Raw genomic sequence first — 9338 nt, 5'->3', positions numbered from 1 at the left:
GACCCACTTTAAACCACCGGCTGCCCAGGTTGGAGGAGACTGGTCTCCTAAGAGTTAATCCACTCCGACATCGGTCTGCTCCCTTTCATTGCGCCTTTTATCTCTCCGGGTTACTGTAGAAGTGCAGAGATTAATTAACCTTGAAAGCTTCATTACATAATTTTAGTCATCAGTAAACCTTGGGAAAACCTAAAAAAATGAAGGCACCAAATCATTTTAATTGGACATATAACTGGGTGTCTTTGTAAAATATTTTATTGCTCGTCTGAACAGACAGCTGCCTTAATGTGTCCTTAGACGCCGGGGCCCGAAGCCAGGGCGCTCCTTGGGGGATCCTGTTCTTGTCTTGGTGTGAGAATGTGGGATTTGTCAGGAGCAATAGGCTTTTTTCAAAATGGGCAGGCCCTGCTCTAAAGAATCCTAGGAAACAAGGGGAAATAGGCTCTTCAGCGGCGCTGCGGGAAAAGGATTTCAGGAACACTCGTGTAGGAGGAGCTGTAGGCAATGGCGGCGAGACTTATTAAAGTGGAAAGGAACAGTATGCTTTGGGAAAGGAAGAGGGCAGGCCGGCCAGAGGGTAGTGGCTGCCCCAGGTCTCTGTTAAGCTTCCTTATATTTCCTTGGGTTCGGGGAAGGCAGGTTTTTTTCAAACTATCCAATCTCTTTCCAGGATTTCCCTGGGTTTGTGCTTGTGCCCTCCCCCTATCCAATGTCTTTCCTGGGTTTTCTGGGGCCTGTGCCCTTGCCCTAGGGATCATTTCCCCAGGCTTTGCCTTCCCCCTTTTATGGCCATCATTTTTTCTCCCACTGTGCATGAACTTAGTAAAAGAAATCCTTCCCTACTTAATCAGGTTTATGAGGTATCTGGTTCTTTTGGGTGGCAAAAGGATCACCTCCGAGGGTCCATTACATGCTCAGGAGGAGGTAATGCTGGTCCCTTGACAGAGAAAAGTGAAAGTGGAAAGAGAAGTAAAATATTTTATTTTACTTATTTTTTTATTATTATTTTTAAATATGTTTTTATCGATTTCAGAGAGAGGAAGGGAGAGAGAGAGATAGAAACATCAATGATGAGAGAGTCATTGATCGAGCCCGCAACCCGGGCACGTGCTCTGACCAGGAATCAAACCCTGATCTCTTGGATCCTAGGTCGATGCTCAACCGCTGAGCTACGCCTGGCCGGGCAGAAGTAAAATATTTTATACATGGAATTTAAAACAGTAAACTAGCCTTGCACGGCCAGGCGTGGCTCAGTGGCTGCGCTTTGACCTGGGATCTAAAAGATCGCAGTTCGATTCCCGGTCAGGGCACATGCCCGGGTTGCAGGCTCAATTCCCAGTAAGGGGCATGCAGGAGGCAGCTGATCAATGACTCTCTCATCATTGATGTTTCTCTCTCTCTCTCCCTCTCCCCCTCCCTTCCTCTCTCTGAGATCAAGAAAGATATATTAAAAAAAAATAGTAAACTAGACTTAACACAGTCAATGGTTGTTTTTATTTGATGTTTATACTTTCCCAGAAGTGTACTGAATCAAGGTAATCAAATCCTCCTGACTCCCTTGAGGAGTGAGAGATTAATCTCGTTGAGTTGAGTTAGGCCTCTTAGATGTAGCCTGAGTCCCACCCCTTCCTCTGCCAACCACCATCACCCCAGATTCGTGATGTTTCATGTAAGTGGCTAACAATTAGAGGGTAGGGGCAGTTCAAGAGCCCACATTGTCCTGTATGTGTTGTTCTGAATTGTTCTGTATGTATTGTGCTGAATTTTTCTTTGTGCACACTGTTCTTGCTCCCACCTGCCTCCAAGATCTCTCCTCCAGGCTGTGCAGAGGCCGGGAGGGCAGGACACACACAACCAAACAAAAGCCCAAACCCTCTCGTTAGCTTGTGTCTGTTGCTTCCTGGTTCTGAGCATTCCTGGGCTTGCTTTTCTTCCCGTTTCAATCTCTGAGCCTGTGTGTGGGTGCACGTGCATCTGAGCCTCTGAATCTCTAGTAATATGTGGCTTAATCACATGGAATTATTCACAGGACTTTTTTAATAACAGGTACTCATAGTCAAATATAGACCTTGGAATTGCACTACAGTGTTTGTTGTGTTTTATTTTGAACAGTTTTATTACTAAGAAAATCCTTTGAAATGTATCCTTTGAGGAAAAGTCATATTACCTTTTTAAAAACCTCCTATATTTGTAATAATGCTAATAGTAATTTCCAAGAGAGGATATTTTCCTCTCTGTACAATTTTTTTTTTATCATGTCCTTAAAAATTAAGTTACTGTCAATGCCAATTATACAAAAATAATTCCTACCCCCTTTGAAAGTTTGAAAGATACATAAAAATATTTAAGACACCAATGCCCAGAGAAAACCACTCACTGTTAATCATGAGTTTCTATGTTTCTAGCCATTCTTTCTCACCTCCTTCCCTAATATCACTTCCTAGATTGTGCTTGAATCCAGGAGGGAGTGTGGGTTTGTGTCTAGTTAGGCGTTTGTCATTAAGCTACACCAGCTTCTACTGAAATGTCCTTCTTCCCATCTGGTTTTCAGATGTCAGTTTTCAGTGACAGAGGCTACTTTCTTTGGAATCCCAACCCTAAAGTAGCTTTTGTTCTGCCATGACCTGTGTCAACCTACACACCAGAAAGTACCTTGTTGTCCCTCATGAGATATGAGGACAGATGGAGGTGTCCACGCTGAGACTCCCTCAGGCCAATTATCTACTAGAAACATTTCTTCCAATTCAGCCCCGTTAAAAACATCTATGCCTTATATCAACCATCATCCTTCAGCATCTCTGCCTTCCAATTAGACTGAACACTTCTTTTTTTATTTTTTATTTTTTAAATATATCTTTATTGGTTTCAGAGAGAGGAAAGGAGAGGGAGAGAGAGAGATGGAAACATCAATGATGAGTCATTGATTGGCTGCCTCCTGCAGGCCCCCGAATGGGGATCGAGCCCACAACCTGGGCATGTGCCCTGACCGGGAATCGAACCCCATCGCCTGGATCCTAGGTCGACACTCAACCGCTGAGCCACTCCTGGCTGGGCCCGAACACTTCTTATAAATTATCTTTTCTATTTAGAGGAGGCCATGTCTCCTCATATTTCCTTAGGGTAAAGTGATTTTCCCCCAATTTTTCTTTTTTATGAAAATTCTCAAACATACAGAAAAGTTGAATGAATTGTACAGTGAACACATACACACACCTACCACATAGATTCCACAATTGTTAATAATTTGCTATATTTGTTTTATCTTATGTCTATCAGGATATTTATTCAACTACCTATCATCTATCTATCATTTATCTATCATCTATCTATCATCTATCTATCATTTATCTATCATCTATCTATCTATCAATATCTATCTATCATCTATCTTATCTATCATCTATCTATATCTATCATCATCTATCATCATCATCATCTATCTATTATCTATATCTATCTATCTATCTATCTATCTATCTATCTATCTATCTATCTATCTATCTATCTATCTATCTATCATCTATCTATCTATCTATCATCTATCTATCTATCATCTATCTATCTATCTATCTATCTATCTATCTATCTATCTATCTATCTATCTATCTATCAATCATCTATCTATCTATCTATCTATCTATCTATCTATCTATCTATCATCTATCTATCTATCTATCATCTATCTATCTATCTATCTATCATCTATCTATCTATCTATCTATCTATCTATCTATCTATCTATCTATCTATCTATCATCTATCTATCTATCATCTATCTATCTATCTATCTATCTATCATCTATCTATCTATCTATCATCATCATCTATCTATCATCTATCATCTATATCAATTTATCTGTTTGGGGGGGTGCATTTAAAGATCTGAAGTGAATTGCAGGCATCACCGACCTTGTGGTAGCCAGCTTCTGACATGATCCTCACCTCCTGATATGCTCACCTTTGTATAGTCCCCTCCTACACTTTATCAGGGCTGGTCAAATGTGATAAATAGAAGAGAATACAGCAGAAGCGATGGTGTGTGACTTCGAAGGCTAGATCATAAAAGGCACCAAGCCCCTACGCCTTGCAGTCTCTCTTAGGTTATCACTCTAGAGGAATAAGGAGTGCTGTGTATGTCAGGAGGAGCACTGTACAGAGTCTTCCTGATGAGGAACTGCGGCCCCTGCCAACAGCCACGTGTGTGAATTTGAAAGAGGAGTCTCCAGTGTCATCCACCCTTCAGGTGACTATAACTTCTCCTGTTACTTTGATTGCACCTTCCTCAGAGAACCTGAGCCAGAACCACCCAACTCAGATGCTCTCAGATTCTTCACCTATAAAAACTAATACAGTGAATGTTATTTTAAGGCACCACGCTTTGGGGTCAGGTGTTACAGAGGAATCGATAGCTATTATATCACTTCATCATCAAACGCTACGGCATGCATAAAGCTAACTAGGAAATTAAGTAGAATTCAATATTTGTTTCCTGTTTTTCTTTCTTTTATTTTTGTTAGAACAAGTCAGAAAATAAAATTCCAGTTTATTGTTGGACATCATTGTTTCACCATCCATCAAACTGGCCAAAAAAATAAATAAAACAGCCACTTCACAGAAACTTGCCTTTTTAAACACCTCATACAAACCAACTACTGATAATACAGCTAAGTACATACACAAAAAAGTCACTAGAATGCTTAGAATAAGATTGTTTTCTGGTTGTTTTTGCTTTTTTTTTTTTTTTACAAGTTTTTTTCTCCTTTGAGATTATAATGAACATGGTCCCATCACAAGTTAAGTCAGAAGTAGGACAGAGAAGCTCCAAAGGCTGGTTTGGTCATCCGGAGAGCATTAAAAATGGCTGATCCCTAACAATATGTACAGAAATATAAAATGTAAATAAAAAATACAATGTTCCCTTTTTAAAGTACTTTCAAGAAAAAAAAAACAGGGCATTGGAAGTTTTGGTTCTGTTTTCCTCCCCGTTGCAAATTCACGTTGTGGTTTGGTCTGGACGGTGGAGAGCGTGTCATCTGCGGGTGGTGCTGCCCGAGGTGGGCGGGCTGGGGTGGGGGGGACACCGCACCCCAAGGTGACCACGTTTAGATTCTGACACAAGAAGTGGCCTTTTAAAATTTTCTTTTCTTTTTTAGGTTTAACTTTCCCGTGTTTGCTGTCCAGCGTCCTCGCCGGCCTTCTGCTCCTTGGTGTCACCATGGTCACCCTTGTCATGTCACCTTCAGCTGCAGGCTGCACGCGGCTGCCTCGGCCTCCTCTTCCTCTCCACCCTCTTCCCCCCCAGACCACCCTCCCCCCTCCTTCCCCCTCTTCACCTGCCTCACTGTCAGCCTCCTGCTTCCATTTTCCCCGTTACGGTTCCCTTCAGCAGGTGGTCCCTTCCAGCCCCTGCCCTCGCCATGCCTTGTTTCCCCTTCAGGCCTCGGTGGTGGCCCCGGAGCTGGTGGCCACGGCCACGGCTGACAGTGGGGCACGCTGGTGATCTGATGCAGCGGATTTTTTTAAAAAGCAAAGAGTTCAAGGCCTCTGGCGAAAAAGCTGCAGGAGTCCAGGCCGGCGGTGGAGGTGGCTGAGGGAGCGCCCGACACAGCCACAGTGCTCAGCTGGCTCTTCAGAGCAGCCAGTAGGGCTGTTTCCTGTTCTTCTGAAGCTAAACTTACATAGAATGAAATGCACAAATCCTAGATCAGCCATTCACTGAATTTTTATTAAAGCCCTATTATCAAATTAAAATGTTCCCTCACAGCTTTTCTTAGTCAGTTTCTGTCCTGTCCCACACACAACTTTTATTCTCATCTTTTCATCACAGATTCCTTTTGCTGTTGGAGAAATTAGTACAAACTGAGCCATACAGAGCCGACTGTTTTTGTAAGGCTTCAGTGTACTGTTTGCCAGATTCATGCACTAGTTATGTTTGTTAGCAGTTTGTTCCTATTTGTTGTTGAGTAGTTTCCCAGTGTATAAACTACACCACAATTTAAAGAGATCTATTAACCTATTGATAGATACTTGGGTTGTTTTCAGTTTTTGGCCATTATGAGGAACCTGCCATAAACAACCTTGTGCAAACCTTTTTGCAGAAATATGGTCTCATTTCTCTGGCTATAAAAATGTAGGATTGCTGAATCATATGGTAATTACGCTTTTTAAATTTTTTAATTTTTAATCCATACTCAAGGGTATGTTTATTGATTTTAGAGAGAGGAAGGGAAAGTGAGAGAGAGAGAAAAAAATCTACGTATGAGAGGAACACTGGTCAGTGTCTCCCATGTATGCACCCGATGGGGGATCGAACCCACAACCTAGGTATGCGCCAGGAATTGAACCTGAAACCTTTTTGTGCACGAACGCCGATCTAACCAACTGAGCCACCTGCCCAGGGTCAATTATGTGTTTATAATTACAAGAAAGTGACAGATTTGCCCTCTTTAAGCAACTTTAAGCAAAATCCTGATGCCTGGACCCAGGGATATAGAAGTTTACACTGCATCTTTGCATAAGTAGGAAAAACATTACCCCTGACAGGACGTATCGCTGGGCCCTGGTGGCTCGGCCATCAGGCACCCATCTGTGTGAATTAGGAATAAAGCACCCTCTCCTCTGCTCAAACTCAGCCTGTTTCGAAAGCCCAGGCTGAACTCCAAACTCCACTCGCCTCCTGCCTGAGCCCCCCGGTCCCGTGAACGGTCTGCACGCTGTTTGCGGCGGCCCTGGCAGGCCCCTCACAGACCGGTCACAGTTATATTTCTAGGGGTGAGTCTGGGAAACAAATACCCAAGTGGTGCTGAAGGAAGGGAGGGTAAACTCTGAAACAGACCCCGGGGGAAGAATGCAGTACTTCAGTCTGTCTCCATTTCTTCATTAGCAGCTGTTTATTGGGCATTTAATGGTTATTTTTAGAGTCTTTAACCGGCTACTTTTGAGAATCACGTGAAGTTGCTACACTTTTCTGCAGCGGTGAGATTTCTTTAGAGGGTTATGCACAGGCAAGCATCTCTACTCATTTCACAGGTGCAGAGATGGTGCCACATCACTCTGAGAAATAAAGTAGCTTCATACCAGCAGAAGGATGCAAGGCCACGGTCCAGCGAACACTAACCAGCTTCTGGCCCTGCAGGGTGTTTCCTCTCAAGGTCACCCTGAAGCAGTAGCTGCAAAGGGACTGACACAGGAAGAAGCATGTGTCCAGGGAAAATGATTCTATCCCCGGCCTCCGACCAGCTTTACAAAGTTAGTACTGAAATTGCCTATCAGTGGAAGGATTAAACTTCACAGTGACAGACTTAGAGAGAGAGAGGGAGGGAGAGAAATGATTTTGGCCTCAGAGTTTCTTAGAGAGCTTGCTCATTACAGAATGGGGGCCAGCGTTCTGGGGGGGCTGCTTTTTCCAGTGTCTTACAGAAGAGACCCCCACACCACCTCAGAGGAGGGCCTGCATTGTAAGGAGAAAAGATAATAGACTCATTAGCAACAACTGTTGAAGTATTTTATGATGATAAAAGTAGCAGTGTTTTGTAAAAAGTCAGCCGCCCTTCCAGTCTGGAAGAGCCACTTTGGTATATTTTCTTATTAAATTGGTATAGATGATACATGAATTTTTAATTCTTTTATTTAAATTCTATTATAAGTGTGTTTTATTTCTTAAATGGACTTTAAGAACATGATCCAATTGGCTCAATGATACAACATTATCGAGGTTCTTAATATATGGCCGTTACTACCACTAAATTTAAAAATATTACCTTTATCAGAATAATAGGAATGCTTTTCTCACTACCTTCACCACTCTGGGAATGTTTTTTAAGCTTTACAAATTTTGAGGTGATAATGTAATTTTTGATTCATAATTTTGATTTTTGTATTATGAGTACAATATGTATTATTTATATGTATATTAAATACTTTTAGTTCTATGCATTGTTGAAAATGCACATTGCTCACTTTATATATTGAGTTTTTGATAATTTTATTAATGATTTACAAGAGCTCTCATTTGTTATAGGAATTTATTCTTTTTTCTTTCATATATTTCAGTTTTTCCAGTTTGTGATTTAATTTTATTTGTGTATTCTTCCAGGTGAAAGCAATATTATTTAATGTTTTCAAATATATTAATATTTTCCTTATTATTTACATGTTTTGAATTTGGAATTTTAGGTTTATTCTCCACTATAGTAATTGACATTCATCTGAATTTTCTTCTAGTTTCTTTATATTTTACTTTAAAATTTAACTATATAATTTATTCTGGAATTTATTTTTATTAATGGTATGAGGTAGATCAGTAATAGTTTTGTTATTAACTATTTATTTCAGGGCCATTCATGAAATAATCCATCCTTTACCTATTTATGACATATTATCCTTGTAGTATATTAAAATATTGCCTTATTAGGGGCTGTTTCTGGGCTTTCTATTTAATTGATCTTTAATTTTTTGGGGGGGTGTAAACTGTTTTATTTCTCTTTTTTCCCCAAAATTCTTTGTATTTTATTCATTTTTTCCAAATAAATTTTAGCATAATTTTGTTAAATCTTCCTCCAGCACCACCCTATAACTTAGTGATGTTTTGATTTAAGGAGAACTTATGTTCTTCTAATATTGATTCTCACTGTTCTAGAACATTAGAAAATCTAAAGTATTCAAATTGATTTAATGATATTAACATGAACATGAAGAGCAAAAGGTTATAGCCAAATTAAACTAAATGGAGATCTAAGATTCCTTACAGAAAAAATAAAAATTGCTTGTACAGGACTTCTGTTCCTGGAAAAGATGTAGTAACAAGGCTGCATTTCTTTCTCTTGTATGACCAAGTAGGAAAGTGGACAAAATATATAAAAATATATTCAGAAAGTTAGAGGCCATATCGAGCATACTTAGTAGAGAAACAGAAGATATAAATGATGCCAAAAGACAAAAATTATGTCTGTGATGAAGAGCATATTATATACTTCAGAAGAATTGATTAGTGAACTTTAAGACATGCAAAAGAAAGTATCCAAAATAAAACACACTGAAAAAAATACTGAAAAAAAAAAATGAACAGAGCATTAGTTAGCTCTAAGACAACTTAAGACAACCTAATATACATGTAATTGAAGTCCCCAAAGGAAAAAAGAGGGGACAGGAGAAGTATTTGAATAAATAATGGTTGAAAAATTTTCAAATCTGACGAAAGAACAACTGGAAACTTACATACCCAAGAAGCGCAACGAAACCCCAGTATAAGAAACATGAACAAAACCACACCAAGTCACATCATTATAAATTATTTAAAACAAGGGATAAAAAGAAAAACCTTCAAAGCAGACAGAGGA

This window comes from Miniopterus schreibersii, assembly GCF_964146895.1.
Source record: "Miniopterus schreibersii genome assembly, chromosome: 13".
Lineage (NCBI taxonomy): Eukaryota > Metazoa > Chordata > Mammalia > Chiroptera > Miniopteridae > Miniopterus > Miniopterus schreibersii.
The sequence above is the reverse complement of the archived record's forward strand: the minus strand, read 5'-3'. Positions refer to the sequence as shown.